The following is a 24,611-nucleotide window of genomic DNA, read 5'->3' as shown; positions in this document are numbered from 1 at the left end:
GATTTTTCACTACCTCACATTGATGTATTGATCGACAACACAATAGGGCATGCCTTGCCATCATTCATGGATGGATTCTTAGGATACAATCAAGTAAGTATGCATCCAGAGGATCATGAAAAAACTGCCTTCACCACTCTATAGGGAACTTATTGCTACAAGGTGATGCCCTTTGAACTGAAGAATGCCGGGGCAACTTATCAAAGAGCATCTATAGCCATACTGCATGACATGATGAACAAAGATGTGGAAGCTTATGTGGATGACATGAAAGTGAAATCAAGGGATCAACAGGGTCATATTCCCGCACTACGACGATTCTTTGAAAGAATCAAGAAGTATCAACTGAATTTGAATCCTCAAAAGTGTGTATTCGCGGCAATAATAAGAAAATTGTTGGGGTTCTTAGTGAGTGAAATGGGCATCGAAGTCGACCCTATCAAGATCAAGGCAATCCAATAAATTCCCACACCTTACATTGAGAAGGAGATATAGGGATTCTTGGGTCATATTCAGTATATGAGCAGATTCAAAGCTCAACTGACTATGATCTATGAACCAATCTTTAATCTATTAAAGAAGGTTCACCCCACAGAATGGAATGACCAATGCCATCAAGCTTTCGATAAGATAAAAGGATATCTTATGAACCCACCAGTATTGACACCACCGGTGGAAGGGGAACAACTTCTATTATACTTATCAATGGGAGAATATTCCATGGGTTGATTGCTAGCATAAAAGGAAACAGAGAAGTGGGTAGAGCATGCCATATACTATCTCAAAAAGAAGTTCTTGGAGTATGAGACATGGTACACATCTTTGAAAAGAACTTGTGCTGCACTGATTTAGGCAACAAAAAAGCTATGACACAACATGGTAGCCTATCTAGTACGATTGATTTTAAGGATGGATCCAATCAATTACCTCTTTGAGAAACCAGCTCTAACAGGCATGATGGCCCGATCGCTACTATTACTATCCAAATTTGATATCACCTATGTTGCTCAAAAGTCTATCAAGGGGCAAGCTATGGCTAATCATTTGGCTACTCACCCCATGAAAGATGGAAGAGCCTTAGATGATGCCTTTCCAGATGAAGAAATCACAGCAATCGAAGAAGAAGATACAACTAATGAATGGCAATTATTCTTTGAAGAAGCGACTAACCAAAAGGGGTGTGGTGCAGGAATATTGCTTATCACTCCAGACAGCCTTTACTTGCCTTCGTCATTCTACCTTGATTTCCCTTGTATCAACAATATTACTAAATATGAAGTTTGTGCATTGGGACTGGAAACAGCCCTAACCATTGGGGTGAAAAGGTTCAAGGTGTATAGAGATTCATCCATTGCCATCTGTCAGACACAAGGAAAATGGAAGACCAGAAAAGAAACTGAAGCTATATTAGGATCATCTGGAAGAGTTGATTGGAAATTTCGAGAATATCTCATTTGAGTACTTCCAAATGGATAACAATTGTTTTTTCGATGCCCTTGCAACCTTGGCATCCATGGTAGAATGCAGCCATATGGCCAGAATCCGACCATTCTTAATAGAACAAAGAAGCAGGCCCATTTACCATAATACAGTGAACTCTCTCACTCTCTCACCATAGATGGTCGATTTTGGTTTGCTCACATAGTGGACTTTATCAGGGGAAGGAAGTATTCGGTTGAAGCTACAAAAAGAGAAAAAAAAATTTCTAAGGAGATATGCCACCCAGTTTATTCTTCAAAGGGACTTGTTATACAAGAGATCCTATAATGGAATACAGTTTCTGTGTGTGGATGAAAAGCAAGCTATAACAACCATGGAAGAAATTCATCAAGGCCTTTACGGACCCTATATGAACGCTAAGATGCTAGCTAAGAAGATTCTCAGACTGGGATACTATTGGAACACAATGGAAGCAGACTGTGTGAACTTTGTCAAGAGATGTCACATATATCAGATATTTGCCAATATCATACACATACCACCAATGGAATTGCACTCACTCAATTCTCCTTGGCCATTCTCTACTTGGGGCATTGCCGTCATAGGGAAGATCAACCCCAAAGCATCCAATGGTCACAAGTTCATCTTGGTAGCCATTGATTATTTCACCAAGTGGGTAGAAGCTCAGTCATATGCAGTCCTCACATCTTCTAAGGTGGCAAAATTCATTTAAGAAAATATCATTTACCGATATGGAGTGCCCTAAGAACTGATATCGGATCAAGGATCCCATTTATAGGGAAAAATTGACAAGATCTGCATAAAGTTCAGTATCAAAAGGCACCACTCTACCACTTATAGGCCGCAAACCAATAAGGTAGTAGAAGCAGCAAACAAGAACATTAAGGTCATCCTACAGAAAATGGCTGAAACACACAAGGATTGGGCGGATAAGTTGCCACTTGCTTTATGGGCATATCGGACTTCTGTATGATCCTTGACAGGGGCAACTCCTTTTTCCTTGATATATGGGGTTAAGGCGGTTCTATCCGTGGAAATCCTAATACCATCCTTAAGGGTGCTCCTGGATAGTCAGATACCTAAAGGAGAATAGGTGAAGGCTAGACATAACGAGCTCAATTTTCTCGATGAAAGATGAATGAAGGCCATGGATAGTCTGAGGAAATATCAACTAAGAATGGCAAGGGCCTTTAACAATAATGTGAAACCCCATCTCATAGAGGTGAGCTTGTTCTTAGAGAACAAAGAGCCCCAATTCATGACCCAAGAGGAAAATTCAGGCCCAACTGGAGTGGCCCATTCACTGTCAAGGAAATTCTACCATGCAAGGCTATGAAGCTTATAGACCCCAATGGCGAAGAAATATCCGAACTGGTCAAAATGAATCAACTCAAGAGATATTATGTCTGAAAGGGTGAATAGCCCGAACTATGCTAGACCTGATTCCTCTCAAGGGATACGTAGGCAACTTGACATGTGCAAGTGCGGTCTCAACAATATCAAGGCAATAAATTGGTTCAGATTAATAATCAAGGTATCTAGAAAGATCATCATAGCTTGTGTCCCCCAAGAATCGCCATTTGGCATGCAAGGCCATTAGGTATCCGTCATCTGCCTATGGTCCTCCAAACTCTTATCCAGAATTCCATCCCCTAAAAATTGCCACCCGGCACTAGTATATCAAGGCTAGTTCATTCCCCACCTTTGATTAGTCGAAAAAAAAAAAGAACTTGATGTAATAGTGGTAAAGGTGTGGTTGTGTCAGTAGCTAATGAGTGATACTTTGAAAATCACATCTCCTCTTTATTTATGATGGTTGCAGGGAAGGTCATAGACTCTTTGGACGAGACATTGAGAAAATCGACCTTGGACATAAACATTACGGCACTAGGACTACTAGAATCTATGAGTATGTCAATGCTCAGTCTGATCGGGTGCCTAAAACTACATCACAACTTACTCTGATAGGTGCCTCAACACTAGGATACTGATCTTCATGTTTTTCGATTTGGGATAGTGGAGATCTACCCGACTCTCGAAGTATTTTGAGTTTGTATGCTATCTCCACCTAAAGACAAGTTGATTCAACCATCTTTGAAGAAAGATTAGCCAGAGGAAATTCAAGGCTTCTTCAGATGGGAAAAGGAGGAAATGAAGCAGTTTATTAGATATGGGAAATTAACATTTTGAAGGTGGCTAGGATCTTCACCCGGTATCTATCACTGGGAGGAATCCATTAGCAAAGATCACAGGATTCTTATCTATTTTGCATGATAGCTCGCTATGCTCTCTAAACTCCCGAACGTGGTGCACCACTTGTTTTGATAGAGGTGGTAAAGCAAATGAAAAAAGGAGATGCTATCATTCCCATGGTCCTTGCAAAGACACTTAAGGGATTTGATGACATGAGCCACAACCACAGACTTGGAATTGATCATTATCAAGGAAGTCCGGCTATGTTCCAACTTTGGTTACGTGAGAAACTGAAACTGACCATGCCGTTAAATGGATGCGAACTCGGAGTTTTTTGCTACCAAGATAAGAGTAATTCAAGCTCATCGTTGATTAGGAAGAGTACCTACAAGGAAGAACTACACGGGATATTGCATGGAGATGCCCATAGTGGCCACAAGATGATTTTCTAATGAAGACCCCTGGATGTAACTACATTAAGTTGATGGGATTGACTCATACATCCTTTTACTTGTCCACTTACATCAGCTAACAATATGGACTAGAAGTGGAGGACCCAGAGGAGTTGGTGAACTTCTACCTACCCTAAGAGTTGTCTCCCCACATTGTTGCCTACCTATCCTTGTTAGGAAATCTATTTCCATTCTGTGTAATTCACTTAGCAGTAAAGTAAAGTGACATTTAAATTTTCACATTATTCCGGTTATTCTAATGAAGACTTGAGCTGTGGGATTGATCATGCCTTAAAATTCAAACTCATAAACTCAGTGCTAAAAGATAAATGTTCATTCTAAAATAAAATGTCAAGCCTAGCAATACAAGAGGTAAAAAAAAAAAAATAATGAACATGGGGAGGGACAAAGAAAAAGGATAAAAGCAATATTTGTGTTTTGCAGGAACAACAGGAACAGGTCTCTAGGAAGCGGCGTCCTCATCCGATCCATACTCAGGGTCATCCACAGGGAACATCGAAGAGTCACCAGGTGCCAAACGTGAATTTTTCCATTCTTATCGTGAGGTCCAGAATCTGAGCAGCTTGCCGAGTGATCACTTCCTTCTGAGATTTAACCTGTCCCCTCAAAGAAACATTCTTTCCACCCTAGGGAATACGAGAAATGGTCAAAATAAGAGAAAATGATGAAAAAAGTATCAGGATAAGGAAAGGATGATACCTGAAGAAGCAGTTCATCATAGAAGCCCTGATGAATTCATATGATCTTTGCATAAGCCTCCAGAGACACCTGATAATGAACATGTCAGCCAAAAGAAGTTAAAGGACAATAAGATGAAAAATGTTTGAGCACTCACAAAGTCATAAGAGATTGGCAATCCAAGAGAGCCGTCTCTGTCCAATCTTTGTTCTAGAAGAAGCATCAGGACATCGGGGTTGGTTACATCAGGATAAAACCTACCAAGGAAGCTAGGAAAAGGGATGGTGGCCATATTATAAGATCCACCTATAGCAGTGGAAGGTCCAGCGAAGGAGGGACAGGCAACACTCGGTTGCGGCTGAATAGAAGAAGGGGTCGCAGGGCGTGTCCCCCACTAAAAGAACATTAATAAAAAAAAATGATTTGAAATATGAAAAGAACACTCAAGAAGGAGAACATACCATTGGGCCTGTGGGACCAAGGGGGGATGTATATTGTCTCCTTCTCAAGGAAGGCCTTATAATCTTCACCCATGTCTAAGAAAGAGTCATCCTATACTCCTTCGGCCAGTTCTTCAACCCGGTCCTCGAGAATGAGCTCTGGATGATGCATAGTGGGAGGAGGAGGGCAAAAAGGAAAGCGCAGATCCACACTAGACCACTAAAAAGTGACCTGCTCCCCTAGATACCAGGCGTGGCCCCAAAGACCCCTAAACAAGACTCTGTTCTCAGTCAAGTGTCTTTCCCGAGTAGTCTCCTCAGTAACTAGGAACCCAAGGTGCCAAAAAGGTCTCCACGTGACCTACAGGTTCAGAAGCAGTGAGTACAACACAAGGTGAAAGAAAATTCAGAGCCCAAATATGATTTATCACAGTAAGCTCGTTTAAGAGAATGAGCGGTGGTCTCTAGAGGAGGGCATCGGTGCCTAAGAATTTGACTATCTCCCCATCTTGTGGGTCCCTCAGTATGGGTGCCATAATCCCCAGATGCTCATAACACTAGGGTTGATTTGGAAAAATCAAGATAAGAAGATCCAACCAAATGAAAGGAAAGATGTATGATTAGGTGATTACCTGGAAAATGTAGCCTGCTCCCTTGAGGCCACGGTCTCCATATGATAAAAGATCAAGTGTCTGCAGCAGGTATGCATAAGTTGCCCTACCCCAGTCCCAAGAGTCCACCACCCTGAGGTCCCCAAAAAGAGTATCCATACAGATATCTATCCCCCCTTGGAGGGTGCTAAAGAGCCACTTCCCCACATCAAACATAAGGAAGGAATGAGCCAACTGTAGGATTGTATCAGGATTTACTCTCAGATCGTGTCTCCACCAACGACTGAAATATCACCCAAGCAGATAGATGGTTGATCAGTAAAAATGGCAATCCTGGTCAAATCCATGAAATCCCCTGCCTCAATTGTCTCAAGCAGCATCAAGTGTCTACTCCCAAATGGCATACCCGTCAAGGCGTAACAGTGATCTCACCTAGGGGAAGATGAAAGGAATGGGTGTTCGGCCACGATCACTCGATCAGTCCTCCCACCAACCCGGGATTGAACTTTTTGGTCTCTAACATGGCCAAGAGGCTCAGGTACGATCAATCCACGATACGTCTAACCCTGTAGGGAAGTACCTAGTACCACTCCCGGACTGTGTTGGGATGGTCGTACCACGCCAATGTGGGAGGCCTGTCCTCATGGGGTGCCTAGACCAAGCGGCCTAAGACCAATTTTTTCCTAGACTGGTTCGAAAAACCTAGCCTGGAGACCAGGTAGCCTAAACTAGTTCAAAAAAACCTAGCCTTGAGCCAAATAGCCCAGACTGGTTAGAAAAAACCAACCTGGAGACCCCAAATCGGTTCAAAAAAACCCAGCCTAGAGACTAGATATCCCAGACTAGTTCAAAAAAACCAACCTAGAGACCAGATAGCCCGAACTGGTTCAAAAAACCCAGCTTGGAGACCAGATAGCCTAGACTGGTTTCATCCTAGAGACTAGATAGCCCAAACTAGTTCAAAAGACCCAGCCTAGAGACCAAATAGCTTTAACTGGTTCAAAAGACCCAGCTTGGAGATCAGATAGCCCAAATTGGTTCAAAAGACCCAGCCTGGAGACCAGATAGCCCAGACTGGTTCGAAAAACCCACCCTAGAGACTAGATAGCCCAAACTGGTTTAAAAAACACAGCCTGGAGACCAAATAGCCCAGACTGGTACTAAAAACCCAGCCTAAAGACCAGATAGCCCAGATTGATTTGAAAGACCTAGCCTGAAGACCAAATAACCCAGATTAGTTCGAAAGGCCCAACCTGGAGACCAGATAGCCTAGACCGATTCGAAAGATCCAGCTTAGGGAGACAAGTACTGACATCTTTTGCAGTATTGAAAGAGAACCAAATTTCTTTCCTATAATTGACGGCCCAGGTGAGATCTTAAACTTTGAGTAGTTAAAAGATATTACATGTTGTATTTGCACCTCCATATATAGCAAGATGATGGCAGTACATACTCTGGATGATAAAATGTGGTCATTCTTTTCTTTGCCCTTCGACTGTTGGTATAGGTCTCGGCAAAAGAGGGGCATTCTGTAGACACCCAATTTTTTCACCCTCCCCTGACTATGATGACTTATGGATTGTGGACATGACCTCTCACTTTTGATTGACAGAGATGACAACTGACTGAGGTAACCCAACCCAGAAGCATTCCATACTCACCTAAAAACCCTAGAAATCCCGTGTGAGAGAAAGAAGGGTCCAATTATGAATTCTCATATATGAAGGAATCCGGTCCAAAGCGACTATACAGATGCATAGTACCTGGAATCACGATTCCAACGATATATGGTGTGTCAAAATCAAACCATCAGATCTCCCACAATCATTCCTAGAAGATACACTATACACACCCACACCTTGCCATGAGGACTCAAACCCGCCCATGCAAGCACCCACACCTTCCCATGAGCACCCAAAACCCGCCCAGGAAAGCACCCACACCTTCCCATGAGCACTCAAACCCCACCCATACAAGTACCCAAACCCTACCCATATGTGCCTCGAGTCCCATAGCCCCCCCCACACGGCCCGACCCACCGCGCACACCCCTGCCTACTTGCTAGCACCCCCGCCTATGTGCAAGTGCCCCCGCTTATTGTGCATGTGGCCCCGTGCTCACCCGCACATTCTTACCAGTGACTGACCCCCTCACTCCAATGATCAGATTTTTGATGAGATTCCCTTTTCACTTTCTCGCGTACTCTGCACCCCCGCTGGCATACCCTACACCATGACCTCCTATTGGCAAAAAAAGCATCATTTTCACTCTGTTGGCTAAAAAATCATCTTTTTCCCTCATTGGCCAAAAAATCACTTCCTTCACCCCATTGGCTAAGAAAAGCATCTTTTCACCTTATTGGCTAAGAAAAGCATCTTTTCATCCTATTGGCTAAGAAAATTCATCTTTCACCCCATTGGCCTAAAAATCTACTTTTTTATCCCATTGACTAAGAAAATCTATTTTTTTACCCCCTTGGCCAAGAAAATCTCCATTTCCCCCCCATTGGCCAAAACATCTATAAATACCCCATATTTTACACTCAAGCTCCTAGTAAGCATCGTTTGTAGAGAAGCTCTACCCTCTCTCCTCCCCCCCTTTGAAGTTCTTCAAGTCTTCGAAGCGATCTTCATAAGATTTGAAGTGTTCTTTAGGCCTTTGAAGTTCTTCAATCATCCAAAATTTTCCAAGAGTGAGCATCCCTTGTAGGAGAAACTCTATCCTTGTTACCCCCCTTTAAGGTTCTTCAAGTCTTCGAAGCAATCTTCATAAATTCGAAGTGTTCTTCAGGCCTTCGAAGTTCCTTAATCATTTGAATTTCTTCAAGCCTTAGCATAGCCTTCCCATAGCCTATTCCTAATAGAAGCTCTACCAAAGTGCCACCTCATCATACCCCTCCCATAACCTATCTCCAGCAAAAGCTCTGTCGAAGTGCCACCTCATCATAACCCTCCCATAGCCTATTCCTAACAGAAGCTCTATCGGAGTGCCACCTCATCATATCCCTCCCATAGCCTATCCCCAGTGGAATCTCTATCGGAGCTCCACCTTAGGCTAGCCCTCCCATAGCCTATCCCCAATGGAAGCTCTATCGGAGTGCCACCTCAGCCAAAATCCAAAAGTAGCCCCTCCCTATATGAAGCGCTGCCGAAGTGACACCTCAGCCTAAGCCCGGAAGTAGCCTTACCTAACTGAAGCTCTGTCAAAATTCAAATTTGAAAGTACCCGTTCCTAGCTGAAACTCTGTCTGAATATTACCATAGTCAGCATCTCTCAAAAAAGGAAGTCGAAAGTCAAGACCATTTTCCCATGAGTCAGGAGAATCCATAAGAAACTTTGTACCAACACTAATCGAAGGTCCACCCCTCTTAACCCGAAACAGGGGTTAAGCTCAAGTATAATCTCTCACCCAAATTAGCATAATGTAGACTTTTATTGACCTTGTTTTAGTGTACATAATTAATTAAATTTAGTTAATGTATATATGTGTGATAACTTAGCCATGCATGCGGAATAGGAATAATTGTGGAAAATGTTTGTTCTCAAAGCATCTAGTAGGAAGATCGGTTGAACCAGGTAGATTGGGTGCCTAACACCTTCCCAACTCTACAACCTGACAGGTACCCTAAATCTCTAGACCAGACCAACTTTCGAGCCCTTTTCTTAGGAATTGGGCCCACCCCAGGGTCCTAGGCCCATAATCCTAGGTGGCAACTCCAAACCCCTTTTGTATGATCCCAATCCCCTATATTGGACCATCATCAAATACCCGTCTCAATGACGTCCTTTATACTCCTACAAAAATAGGTCCCCATGTATCTTTGAACGATGGTACGACGGTGTGGGGCCCGCTAGTAAGCACACATGACACCCCCTAAGAAAGAGAAAGAGAGGAGAGAGGACCGAATGCAAGTCTCTTTACCCCCCACAAAGGGGAAAGGTCTTTTCTGGCCACTACACTCACACCGCCTTCCCTCCTTCCTCACCGACCCGAGAAGAAGAACCCACCACCTCATACCACCCGCTTTCACCATTGTCCTCTTTCTCACCATATCACCAGAAAATAGGAACCCCTTTATCATCCTATCATCCACTACCTTCATCAGAATACCCTATTTCCTACATCACATCCCTGTTATATCACTCACTCCATATCCCTCATCACCCACACATCATTTGGGTCGATAGACAAACCATCAAATCCAAAAGAAGGATGGATTGGCAGGTACAGTTGGAAGGATATGCTTATATTGCTAAAATTTCCAGAGATAACTTTATCAACTGATTCAGTGAATCTTCTGGGGGAGGATCAAGAGACTAATCCTACACCATTGATTCGGGAAACCCCACCTCTAAAGGAGGATCCAAAAGTAGCTGAAGGAGTCATAGATGATCTTCTGAGAGCAGTAATGGCATTAGTAGTAGGGGAGTTCCATCAATCTCATAGGGAGCAACACCAAGGATGATGAGTCCGGTATAGTCAAACTTCAAGCTTAGGAAACAAAGTCAGATCCTATGGAGACATTGTAGTCAATACATTCTGAATAGTACGAACATCTGGTACAGGGGAATTGGATGGCAATGAGGAGAACCCAGTGAGGGAGAGATCGGCCAACTTATAAGCAGGCAGTTAAAAGAAGAAGAAAGCAATTGCAGAACTACTGAAGAGATAGTTGTGACCACCCTTGAAGAAGAAGAAGGCCCATTGTCACACCTGCTTATCCATCAGTCCGTTGAGCTTCTCCTAAACTGGACAAGCATTGGAGAAAACTTTAATTTTACTCATGCTATTAAGTCAACCAACCTAGATACCACTGATAAAAGCATCAAATTGAGCGTCAAGTCAGTCATTGAGTCTGTTGTCGAGTCATTGCTGAGTCCCCTATTTATGATTATGTATGCTTTCCCTCTTAAGGAAAGCCCAAAGTCTACCGAGTCTGTTACTCCCTCTTTCATGAATGAAATTTTTTATTCTGATTACGACTTGCCCCTTTTTTTTTATGATGATCTTAATAAATACCACAACTTAATAAAACAATGCAAACCAAAGAAAGCCTAACCCATCCATGAGGATACCCGGGTTATTAATTTGGGAACCAACTAATGACCTTGGGAGGTCAAAATTAGTACCACCCTGGATAAGCAAGAAGCGGAGCAGATGATTAGTCTTTTGAAAGAGTTAGCCGAAGTCTTTAATATGCCTTGGATAGACCACAACATTGTGCAACATCATTTTCCAACATACCCAGGGGTAAAGCCGATCAAGCAAAAGCTCAGAAGAATGCGTCTGGAATGGAGTGAAAAGATTAGAGAAGAGATCATGAAATAGTCGAATGATGGATTTCTACAAGTAGTGGAGTACCCCCAATGGTTTTCTGACATCATGCCAGTTCCTAAGAAAGATGGTATGATGCGCATATATGTTGATTCCTAGGATCTAAACAAAGTAAGCCCAAAAGATGATTTAATGTATTGGTCGACAATACAGCGGGGCATGCCTTGTTGCCATCAGGATACAATCAAGTGAGCACGTGGCCAGGAGATCAAAAGAAGATAGCCTTCACCTATCCATGGGGAACCTATTACTACAAGGTGATGCCCTTTGGATTAAAAGATGCTGGGGGTAATTTATCAGCTACATGAACCAATCTCGGATCAAGGATCCCATTTCTAAGGCAAAGCATCTAGAGGCACGGGTCTATCACCTACAGGCCACTAGCTAAATGGGGTACTGGAAGCAGCCGACAAGAATATCAAAGCCATACTTCAAAAAAAAAAAAAAGAGAAAAGAAAAGAAAAAATGGCGGAGGCTCGCAAGGATTGGGCAGAGAAGTTGCCACTTGCTTTGTGGGCACATTGGACTTCTATACGATCCTCGACTGGGGAAACTTCTTTCTTTGGTATATGGGGTGGAAGCAGTATTACCAATGGAGATCTTGGTACCAACTCTTAGGGTGCTTTTGGACAAACAAGTACCTAAAGGATGTGGGACTAAACGAGGGATTGCCTAGATAGACACGCACACACTCTGAGCTCAACTTTCTAGATGAAAGTTGTATGAAGGCTATGGATAATCTGAGGAAGTATCAATTGAGGATGGCTAGAGCATTCAACAAGTGTGTTAGACTCTGTCACACAGAAGAAGGTGAACAAAGGGCTCTTATTTATGACCCCAAAAGAAAGTTTAGGCCAAACTGGAGGGACCCATTTCTTGTCAAAGAAATATTTCCAGGGAAAGCTGTGAGACTTGTGGATCTCAATAGCGAAGAAGCGTCCAGGCTACTCGGCATGGATCAACTCAAGAGATATTATGTTTGAAAGGGCGAACAACTTGAACTATGCTAGACCTGATTGCTCTTAAGGGATATGTAGACATCTTGACATACGCAAGTGTGGTCTTAACAACCTTCGGGCAATTGGAAGGTTCCCAAATTAATAATTAAGGTATCTAAAAAGATCATCATAGTTTGTGTCCCCTAAGAATTGCCACTTGGCATATTTGGCCACTAGGTATTTGTCATTCACCTGTGGTCCTTCAAATTCTTATCCAGAATTTCATCATCCCAAAAGTTGCCACCTGGAACTAGTAATCAAGGCCAGTTCATTCCCCACCCTTGATTAGTAAAAAACAAAAAATGAAAGCTTGATGCAACAGTGGTAAAAGTTTGGTTGTATTAGTAGTTAATGAGTATCCTTTTGAATAAAAAAGAAGAAAAGAAAAATTCATCTCTCTCCTTTGTTTGTGATGGTTATGCAAAGAAAAAAAAATCATGGATTCTTTGGATGTGATCTTGGACATTGAGGCACTAGGGCTGTTGGAATCTATGAACACGTTGGATACATGAAGCAACATCATCACTTACTCCAATAGATTTGCATACTCTCCCCACCCAAAGGTAGGATGTTTCAATCTTCTTTAAAGAAGGATTATTCAGAAGAAATCCAAAGCTTCTTCGCATGAGGGAAAGAGGAAATGAAGTAATTCATCAGATATGGGAAGAATGACATTTTCAAGGTGGCCAAATTCTTCACCAAGTACTTGTCATTAGGAAGAGCCCATCGGCAGAGATTGTAAGATGCTAATTTGTTTTGCATGTTGGCTCACTATGTGACTCATAGGGCACCCTCCATCCTTATGGAAATGGTTTAAAAAGGTCATTCCCCATTTGATGTAGTGAGGAGATATTTGGAATTTCGTGTTATTTCAGTTATTCTAATAAGATTTGAATTGTGAAATTAATCATGCTTTGAACTCATGAACTCAAGAAAGATTTTCAATAATAATAGCAAAGTTTTCATTCCCAAAATAAAGTGCCAAGTTTGGCCATACAAAAGATTAAAAAAAAATAAATAAATAAATAAATAACAAAACAAAACAAAACAAAAACATAAAAAACAATGTCTATGTCTTACAGGAATAATAGCAATAGACCCCTAAGGAGTAGCTTCATCATATGTGCCATCCATGGAAAGCATCGAGCCAACATTGGGTGTCAACCATTGTTTGCCAACCGTGCCATGAGGTCCTCAATATGTGTAGCTTGATGGGCGAGTAGCTCCCTTTGAGAACCGATTGGATCCCTCTGAGAACTTATCTACTCCCTGTAAGAGCCAATCTGTCCCGTCAAGGAAGAAATCTGTCCATCCTAGAGAGTACAAGAGATGGGTAGGATAAGAGAAAGTGATAAAAGAAAATCAAGTCAAAGGAAAAGATGGTACCCTTGAGAATAGCTCGTCACAGAGGCCCTGATGCATCTGCCGAATTTTGGCATAGGCTTCCAGCGACACCTGAGAAGGACCATGTCAGCAGAAAAGGAAGAAGGAGCAATGATATGAAGAATGTTTGGGCACTTACACAATCATATTGGATGGGCAAGCAGAGGGAAGCATCCTGGTCTAGCCTACATCCTATAACTCTCGAGATACGGGGGTTGGTCGCATCTAGGTAGGACCAACCAGGAAAGTCAAGGAAAGGGATGGTGGCCATATTATGGACAAGCCCAGTAGCGGCAATAGAAGACTCAGCATGGGAAGAACCAACAACACCTAGTCGTGATTGACCGCTAGAGAGGGGAATCATAGGACATGTCCTCCACTACAACGATAAAAGAATAATAAAAAAATAAATAAAATAAAAAAGAGAAGAAAGAAAGATATGTGAAGAATATACACAGTAGTGGAAAAGAAGCACATACCACAGGACCTGTGGGGACCCAAAGGAACACAGACAATCTCCTCATCTAAAAAGGACTTGTAATCCCCCATCATAATTAAGAAGCTATCGTCTCATACTCCTTTGACCAGTTCCTCGACCTTAGCCACAGGAATCAGCTTTGTATGGTGCATGGTAGGAGGAGGAAAACAAGGGGGGACGCGCTGCTCAGGATTGGACCACTGGGGAGTAAATTGCTCCCCCAAATACCATACTTGCCCCTCAAGGCCTGGAAGCAGCACCCTCCACCGGGTTGAAAGTGCAGCTCTCTCTGTCTCTGCTCTAACAGAAAACTTAAGATGTTGGAAGGGTCTCCAAGTAACCTGCAAATTCAGAAATGGTAAGTACAGCACAAAGTATAAGGAAAACTCAAAAGCAAGAAGGACTCACCTCATATATCTCGCTCAAAAGGGAACGAGCGATGGTCCCTGGAGGAGGAGATCAGCCCTTTCGTGTGCGGCTATCTCCCCACTTCGTGGTCGCTAGGAAAGGGGATGCCAATGGGTCGCCTAGTAGGGGGAGCATAAGCCCCAGATGCTCATAGGACCAGGGCTGATTTAGGAGATCAGGACGATAAGTTTATAAAGATACATGCTTGATGAAAGGAAAGACATATGGAAAGGGGATTACCTGAATGATGTAGCCCGCTCCCTTAAGGCCACAATCCCCATAGGCTAAGAGATCGAGTGTCTACAATAGATACGCATAGGCTGCCCCACTCCAATCCAGGGAATCTACCGCACCAAGGTCTTAGAAGAGGGCCACCACATGAACATCCACTCTACCCTTGAGATCACTGAAAAGGCACTGTCCCACAGCAAACAAAAGAAAGGAGTGAACTACCTGGATGAGCTCTATAGGGTTCAGTCCCCCTCAGGATGCATCCCCTCAGTGAATCTCAAACTTGCTCAGTGCAATAAACTTTTGGCTTTCAGAAATGGTGATCCCAGTCAAGTCCAGGAAATCATCTGCCTCCATGGTGTCAGGCAAAATCAGGGTTCTACTACCGAAGGGAATGCCCATCACTGCATAGAAGCAAAAGGGAGTGACGGTGATCTCCCCAATGGGAATATGGAGGAGTGAGTGCTGGGCCCCCATCGCTCGATGATCCCTCTAATCAATTCAAGATCTAGCTTCTTCGTCTCCATACGAGCCAAGTGGCACAGGTAGGTATTGTTGACCAAACGTATAACCCTTGGAGCAAGTATCTTATACCACAACTAGACAGTGTTGGGGTGTCCATATCTGGCCGATGCTGGGGGCCCGCCCCTAGAGGGCACCTAAAATAATAATAATAATAATAATAATAATAATAATAATAATAATGAAAAAAAAAGAAGGAATTTCCAAAAATAATAAACAAGGGAAGAGCAAAGATGACTTACCAGGGTGTCCCACACGGAATTGCAGATATGCCACTGGGTACCCTGAGTGTCTGTCCCATGCCCCCCTCAACTAAAGGGTCACACCCTACTATGCTCACGAGCATACGACCTCTGTGGGTCCTCTTCGTCGGTCTCTCCATGAGATTCTGAAATTACAGAAAAGACCAAAGAACTTTAGAAATTGTAAAAAAGCCAAAAGAACTTTGAAAATTACAAGAAAGACCGAAAAATATTTCAAATTTACCAAAATGCTCCCACGCAAGAACTTCGAAGAATGGATGAAGAACTCCGAAGAACTTCAAAAGATTTTTGAAGGATGTCAAAGAACTTCGAAGAGCTTTAAGGAACTCTGAAGGATTTAGGCTAACTCATTGAAAACTCGCTCAGAGCTCAGAAAACTCGGAAAATCAAAAGTGAGAAGTGAGTCAGATGAGGAGGGGGGGGACCATTTTCTACCTCCACACACACAAAAAAAAAATGGTGGAAATTCCCACCAAATTTCAAATTTCATAAAAAAATAAACAATAAATAAAAAATCTCTCACTCAAAGATTCAAAACTCAAAATTCAAATTTCAAAGTTAAGTTAAGATTCAAATTCAAGTCAAGATTTAAATCAAATTCAAAGTTCCAAATTCAATTCAAGAATCAAATCTCAAAGATCAAAGATCAGAAAGTCAAGAATCAAATCTCAAGATCAAATCTTAAGAATTAAGAACCCGAAATTCAAAAAATCAAGAAATCAAAAACCCAAGAGTCAAGAAATCAAAAATCCAAAAATCAAAAATAAAAAATCTCAAGAATAAAAAAAAATCAAAAATCCAAAGAACAAAAATCAAATCTCAAGTTTCAAAAATCAAAAGTCAAAGGTCAAAAATCAAAATCCAAATCAAGAAGCAAAATTTCAGAATCAAGAATCAAGTCAAGAATCAAATCTCAAGATCAAAGATCAAATTGTTACACCAGCCCCAGAGACCTGCAATCATTTGCATCGGTCCTAAGGGGTCCAGATTCATTATATATCTAAACAATGATCAAGATATCCGGTCCCATGGCCCAAATGGCCTAAAACCAATTGCCTAGACTAGCCTATGGAGACAATAATTACCTAGACTAGTTCGAAAGACCTAGCCTAGGGAGACACAAATTGCCTAGACTGGTTTGAAAGACCTAGCCTAGGGAGACAAGAATTTCCTAAACTGGTTCGAAAGACCTAGTCTAGGGAGACAAGAATTGCCTAGACTGGTTCCAAAGACCTAGCCTAGGGAGACAAGAATTGCCTAGATTGGTTCGAAAGACCGAGTCTAGGGAGACAAGAATTTCCTAGACTGGTTCAAAAGATCTAGTCTAGGGAGACAAGAATTTCCTAGACTAGTTCGAAAGACCTAATCTAGGGAGGCAAGAATTGCCTAGACTGGTTCGAAAGACCCAGCCTAGGGAGGCAAGAACAAAATCAGATACTAATATTTTTTGTAGGGAAGGATCAAATCTCTGCAAATGATGGCTCAAGAACCAAATACTAACAGCTTCTGCAAGGAGGGCTCAACTCTTTATAAATGATGGCTCAAGAACTGAATCGCATCGACCGATGAATCAGGTAAGATTCTAAACTCTGAATAGTTAAAGTATATTACCTATTACATTTGCACCTCCGTCACCCTTGAGCAAGATGATGGCAGTGCATGCTACTGGACAAATTGTGGTCATTCTTTTCTTTTCCCTTCGGCTGTGGCACAGGCCTCGGCCAAAGAGGGGCATTTTGTATACATCCAATTTTGTAACCCTCCCTCGGCTATAATGACTCATGGATTGTGGACATAGCCTTTCACTTCCAATCAATAGAGATGACAACTGACTAAAGTATCCCAGCCCCGAAACAATCCCCATACACCCAGAAGCCCTAGGAACCCTGTGCAGGAGAAGAGAAGGGCTAAATTATTACATCACATATACGAAGGAATTCATTCCAAAGTGACCACACAGATGTATAGTACTTTGAAACACGATTCCAACGATATATAGTACGTCAAAATTAGACCATCGTATCCCTCGCAATCATCCTTGGAAGATAGAATCTTTCCAAAACCATCAAATCAAATTCTAGGGAATATTCAAAGGAATATTCCCTCATGGCCCTGCCCTATGCCAGGCGCCCCCACCAGGTGCCCGGGACCCTAGCCTCCAGTCCCAGTGCCCCCGCCTCATGTGTGAGATGTGGCCCAAATTTCCGACCACCCCTGCACCCCATTGGCTAAAAAATACCTTTTTCACCCCATTGGTTGAAAAATCCCCAATTTCACCCCATTGGTTGAAAAATCCCCTCTTTCACCCTATTGGTCGCAAAACTCTATAAATACCCCAACCCTCACTTCCAACACACTTGAGCCCACTTGGTGAGCACCCTTGGTGGAGACACTCCTCTCCTCTCTCCCCTCTCTCCTCTACCTTCGAAGTTCTTGCAAGCCTTCCCAAGCCTCTTAAGCCCTCCTATAGCCCCTTCCTAGCGGAAGCACTGCTGAAGTGCCACCTAAGCCTAAACCCTCCTATAGCCCCTCCCTAGCAGAAGCTCTGTCGGACTGCCACCTAAGCCTAAGCCCTCCTATAGCCTCTCCCTAACGGAAGCTCGGCCGGAGTGCCACCTAAGCCTAAGCCCTCCTATAGCCCATCCCTAGTGGAAGTTCTGCCAGAGTGCCACCTAAGCATTAGCCTTCCAATAGCCTTCTCTAGCTGAAGCTCTGTCGAAATCCCAATCCAGAACTAGTCTTCCCTAGCCAAAGTTCTGCTGAAATTCTACCAAACTACCTGCTTGGGAATTGTTCTTCCCTAGCTGAACCACTGCACAGGTATTTGGAAATCACTATAGCCAGTATGTCTCAAAAAAGGAAGTTAGAAATCAAGACCATCTTTCCCTGGGCTGGGAGAATCTATAAGAAAGTTCATACCCGCACCTACCGGGGGTCCACTCCTCTTGACCTGAAACAAGGGTCAATCTCAGGTATAATCTCTCACCCGAATTAGCATAATGTAAACCTTTTATTGACCTTGTTTTAGTGTACATAAGTAATTAAATTCAGTTAATGTATATATGTGTGATAACTTAGTCATGCATGTGAAATAGGAATAATTGTGGAAAATGTTCATTCTCAAAGCATCTAGTAAGAAGACCAGTTGAACTGGGTAGATTGGGTGCCTAACACCTTCCAAACTCTACAACCTAACACGTACCCTAAGTCTCTAGACCAGACCAACTTCCGGGGCCTTTTCTTAGGAAAGGGGCCCACCCCAGGGTCCTAGGCCCATAATCCTAGGTGGCGACTCCAAACCCCTTTTGTAAGACACCAATTCCCCATATTGGACCGTCATCAAATACCCGTCTCAAAGATGGCCCCTACACTCTTGCAAAATAGGCCCCCATGTATCTCCGAGTGGTGATATGGTGGTGTGGGACCCGTGGAAGCACACATAGCACACACCCCTCCCTAAGAAAGAGAAAGAGAGGAGAGAGGGCTGAACACCAAAGTATTCTTCCTTCCCCCCCCCAAGGGAAAAAAGAGGGAAGAATTCCGGCCGCTACCCTCACAATGCGGCACTAGATTTCCAACTCAGTCAGCGTACCATACCCCAAATCACGGACACAGTGTAATATCAAACCAAATATCTATCATAGCAAGAGTACGCATATACAGTCCATATGAAGCATAAATGTGGTGATCAATCTATAATGATAAATAACAATACAGGCCCAAAATGAAGTTCTCCACAAGTTACAATATCAACAATAAACCTTACAATCCAAAGATAAAGTACTAATTAATCAAATACATGGATAATCCCATCCAACTTCAATGTGTCCTACAGGCACAGCCTCACAACCATACTGATCATCTGTCCATCTCAAATCTGGTTCCCATCTAAAAACATATATCAACGAGGGGTGAGCTTCGCAAGCCCAATGAGGGATGAGCACACAAGCACACACACAAGTCATAATGCCATTATATGCTCTCACATATCATACCAAAATGCCCCATATATAATCCACATGATTTATTTATTATTTTAATTTTCATTCTAGTTACTAAGTCTCAATATGTTGGTATAAGTGTTATAAGCAACGTAGGTGGTATCTCCTACCTAATACATCGGGCCTCATAGATAAAAGCTAGTTGCAAGAAGGAGTTAGCTTGTCCCAGAAAGAACCTCGGTCCCCCAGCCAATCCCTAATTAGTAACCCTTGACAGCCATAGTCTCAGAATCCCACACCATCATCGGTCTCATATGTTGTCTGACAGTCATGTGTACAGTATGTTGTACTATGTTGTGCCCTCTCAAGATACAGTACATCATAGTTCTCTGTAACCTACCACCAAGTGGGATTTTCCAATACCTTATCCCTATTGACAATTGGTTATAGCACTAGGATGTGATCCTAACCATATGCATCTATATGCATCCATAGCATCCATGGCGTCAAATCATATCTCTGTGGCCATAGCTGTAAAACTAACCTCTGAGCCTATGGTATTGGAATCCACACCTCGACCACACCGTGTCTCAGACCCTCAACACTACAACCATTACCATCAACTATCAAACTATTCATTCAAAAAACCTCGATCACATCTAACTTAGTAAAACCATACCACATGTGTATATATATATTATATAAAATAAATCCAAAACAAGGAATCTATACACATGAGTATGCATAACACAAAAGATATAGAAACACTCCATAAAATAAAATAATCACCCACTCACCTAATACCCAAATCTGGTGCTCTTTCTCTGAATGCCCGATCACGCCTATCCTCACTGGGTATTTTAGGTTCCTAAATAAACAATTCATATTTGGGGTTAATTTTAATAATCATTTATTAACTTCACTTCCTATAACCCAGCTGAAATTCCCATACCGGAATCCACACTCAACTGGTATAGACTATGCTGATCATAGGTCAGTATCTCCTCCAACTGACCAAGCTAGCATCCCAGTTTAACTCCAACTCTTATATAGGTCACTCACCTAACCTATATAGCTAATAAGTCCATTCTTGGACTATTGGAATTAACCTACAAATATTAGGTCACTAATTATGTAAATGGACTTGTCTATAACATCCTTAGCTCCTAAATGCACTTGCATGAGGTTCCCAAGCACAGCCAGAATCCACACTGGCATTCCAAATTTCAATCCTCTACACCATGCATTTCTTTTTTACCTTGGGTCACAATTCATACTTTCATACCATACACTCATATCCGAGGCAGGTAGGGCTACACACTCCCATACTATCGGGCATTTCGGGACCAAAATCCGACTCAACAACAATGCTGTCAGGGCCAAACCAGTTGGCTGGTTCCCTGACAGAATAGGCCCTTCTCAGTAGAATATCTGCCCTTCTCTCAGTAGAATTCTTCCAGCCAATTTCTTCACCCAATTCCTATCCTACATGCTTTATTTTAATAATTTATAATTTATAAAGCCATTATCCAAGTTTGGTTTAGGTTTCCAACACCTAGCACTGGGTCAGTTGTGTTCCAAGTTATCCAATTTGCACCCTGGGTATCTCAGCTAAATTTTGTACTCACTTCTAAGAAAAATTAGGATTATGTGTAGGTCAATCCCACTCCCAATTACTGTCAATTTAGCCAAATTAGGAAAAGCCCTATGACCTAGGGTTTCAGGGGCAACCCTACAGTCAATTGGGTCTCAATTAGGGTCCAAATATTAGGACTTTTGATGCGGGAGGCTAAATTGAGTCCCCACAGGAAAATTCCCACTTTCAATTTCAATTTATGACTAACCCTACCTGTGGCCGAATTCTACCCTAGCCAAAATCATTGGGGTTAGTTAGGGTAAATTACCTCTTTAGGGTTTCTTAGGTTGGCAGGCATGGTAGGTGATGCCCAGGTGTAGTTGTCTAGCTCCAGTCACCCTCCCAACCATGGCAGCACCTTTGGTAGCCTTCTTCCTCTACTGGTAGCAGGTAGGGAAGAGTAGTACCAGCAGTAGAGGGGCAACTGCAGTAGTAGTAGCAACTCCTCTCTTTCTTCCTCTTCTTCCTCCCTCTTTCCTTCCTCTTTTCCTCCCTCCTTCTTCTCCTCTCTCTATCCTCTTTGGTTTCATACGAATGCAACAGCAAGGGGGTGAATAGTAACCGCCTTCCTGCCCTATTTAATGGCCCAAAACAGACCTTAGGATCTGCTTGGCCCTTAACCCAAAAAATATCTATATATAAAGCCTTAAAATTAAATAACAACTCATAGACTCCATGGTTTCGTATATAATTTAATGCATTAGAACTCTTAAATATGCCCTTACATAGGGTACAAGTGGGTGGAATTATATTGCAAAGAGGTGGGACCCATAGAGGCAAAGCCCAATTTTTGGCATTCTGCCACCAAAACCGAATGGCCGATTTGCCAACAGATAACCTGTCGGTTACCTTCTTTTGGGCTTCCCAGCAGTTTAAACTTCTGCCTTGCTTAATCTACCAAGTGTGGAACCATTTCCACAACTTTGAACCACTTTACCCTTCCTACTTGGCTAATAACTTTGCCAGTTTCTCTCTTACACTGCTGTATAAATGAGGTTCATAACATACAGTTCAGTACCCCTCTTATCCATCAAGTCATAACACTAGGGTTCAGTTGCTTCAAAATTTAGGGTGTTAGATTCATTGGAACAATACGATAGTCACTTGGGTCCCAATTCGGGTTCTAAGATTGGGGCTTCAACTGTGGGAAACTAAGTTGTGTCCCCAAAGCTAATTCCCCTTCCCCAATTTCATTCTATAATATCCCTATTCTGTTGACTGAATTATACTACCATAAATTCACATGGTAAGTGAGGAATCTTATCTTTTCCCAATACATAGGACTCACCGGTACTACAACAGCTCATCCTATGTGGTTGTCCATCTCCCATGTAGACCCACAGCAGAGGCAGTAGCACTGGCAGCCTAGGGTTCCCTCAGGCAGCAACATGGTAGCAGCAACACCACCTTTAGCAGCACCTTCAATGACTGTAGCTGTAGGGACATCCACAGCAACGCACCCCTTTCCCTTCCTTCTTCCTCTTCTTCCTTCTTCTTCTTCTTTTCTTCTTCTTCTTCCTTCCCTTGCTTCCTTTCTTTTTTTCTTTCTGCCCACGAATTCTGTGGGACAGGATATGAGAAGGGGGGTGGGGTTTCCTTTATATAGCCACAGCCCTTAGGGCTTGTTTGGCTGTGTCCCTAATTAACCTAATGAGGTTAAACGTCAATAACTCTATGTAGGCCCTACCTCTAATGGAGCAATAAGGTGGTATACAGTTAACGTGTGGACCCCTACAATTGAGGTAAATATGGAGGTCCGAGGTGTTGGGATGTGGGTCCCACAACAAAGATTCCAAAATCTTCCTAATTGTCAGGCCTCTGGCAGGTCCTACCGACTGGCTGGTTGTCAGTTCCATGACATGTAGGTGATGCTATTTTTGGTCCATCAACAGCCCATACCACTGAGCTTCATAGTCCACTAGGTGTGAGACTCGGTCTGCACCCTTCTGGCTACTTCATCACCCTACTTGGCTTGTAGAAACTGCCAATTACTCCCTCTCATTATAGATGTGGTGGCCCATAATGGGACAACCATCTGTCTCAATGTTAGCTTGGTCCTAAAACTGGGATACTTAGCTGCTTTCAATTTCAGGGTGTTACAATTCCCTCATCTTATAAAATTTTTGTCTTCGAAATTTGTAGGGTTGTTCATTATCGAGGATCCATTTCATTCACTTTAACATCACTCTTGTCCTCTAAGTTATATTTCAATATTTCCATTTACTATTTTTTACTATATGTCTGGGTAGCACAAGCAAATTCTAGCAAAGCACATTAACATATCTTCTCGCTATATTGGTTCTTGCCAGTTTCTTTCTCTCAATATCTCGAGATCAGTGTACCACTCTATCTCCCATATTCCAACCCTTACGTTATTACATATATAGTATCATCTCTGTCCCCAGTGTGTATCCTCTCTTTTATTTTATGACACATAAATTTGGTCTCCGTATAGATTTACATAGTTCTTGGAGATACCACTCTATTCCCACCTAGCTGATTCACATTTTTATTATTTTTCTCTCTATGTAAACCATAACTGGGAATTTCATTTTCCATATTATTTTTTTTTTTAATTCTCTTCGATAACTAAATAATACTCCTTGCTTGATTTTATACCAAATTCTAGGTATGCTTTATACCATCCAATAATCTACCAACACTAATGTTTATTCATCATTCTTCTTCTTCTTCTTCTTCTTCTTCTTCTTCTCTCTCTCTCTCTCTCTCTCTCTCTCTCTCTCTAGCTATCTATCTGTCTATCTATCCATCTCTCTATCTCTCTCTATCTGTCTATCTATCTCTCTTTTAACCTCAAGTATCAGATCTCATATTGCAACTTCCACATTTTTCGTTACATTCCTATACACATGCTACCAAGTCAAAGATTCCAGATTTCCAATGATCCATAACATTTCCCCTATCCTTATCCCACAATGCTATATACATTTAGTATATAAAATCTCATACCATAAATTTATTCTCAAGTCCACACATGGAGACCTAAAAATTCCAAGTAGCTACATTTCGTAATTCATGTTATCATTAATCCAAATTCTTAAAATCCCATTAAGATCATGTCAAATTTTCACATATGTGTAGATGCATCCTTAGCTCAAAAAATGTAATTTCCATCCACCAATCATAGATGTTTTCTTTCTTTCTTCTTTTTTTTTTCCACTTTTATCCATGAATACACTCAAAATTTCAGTTTTTCCCCGATTTCCATGCATCATATATATTTTCTTAAAGTGTTGTAAATTTTTAGGTTCATTGTCCTAAAATAGAGGGTAACCCTCATTCTATTCACTATTTGCAGAATATATAGCTAGACAATTAAAAAATAGAGTTTCATTTCGAAAGGCAATGAAAAAAGCTATTGAATTAACTAAACAAGCAGATGCAAAAGGAATTCAAATACAAATTGCAGGGTGTATTGACAGAAAAGAAATTGCACGTGTCGGTAGGGGTTTTTTGGGCTATTTTAGCTCCACCGATAGGTCACCACCAGCAAGTTAGGGGTCCCGGCTGGCCTGTTTACTGTAGTTATAAACTTTGGC

General features: G+C 42.1%; 1 long non-coding RNA gene across 3 annotated transcripts; it reads right to left on the bottom strand.

Moving 5' to 3' along the window:
- Window positions 1-4,418: 4,418 nt before the first annotated feature.
- LOC122063656 lies at window positions 4,419-22,608 on the bottom strand. 3 transcript variants are annotated; one of them, XR_006135426.1, is made up of 9 exons: window positions 22,340-22,608; window positions 15,454-15,599; window positions 14,699-15,348; window positions 14,459-14,620; window positions 14,052-14,391; window positions 13,576-13,644; window positions 13,270-13,502; window positions 4,827-4,895; window positions 4,419-4,753 (listed from the first exon to the last, which is right to left on the bottom strand). It is a non-coding gene; the product is annotated as an uncharacterized LOC122063656 (long non-coding RNA). The 3 variants fall into 3 exon arrangements; XR_006135425.1 differs by having other exon boundaries at window positions 14,459-15,348; XR_006135427.1 differs by having other exon boundaries at window positions 13,270-13,458; window positions 14,459-15,348.
- Between the last annotated feature and the right edge of the window lie 2,003 nt (window positions 22,609-24,611).

This window comes from Macadamia integrifolia, unplaced genomic scaffold (genome assembly GCF_013358625.1).
Source record: "Macadamia integrifolia cultivar HAES 741 unplaced genomic scaffold, SCU_Mint_v3 scaffold1409, whole genome shotgun sequence".
NCBI classification, from domain to species: Eukaryota; Viridiplantae; Streptophyta; class Magnoliopsida; order Proteales; family Proteaceae; genus Macadamia; species Macadamia integrifolia.
This window is presented reverse-complemented; position numbering and strand designations above follow the sequence as displayed.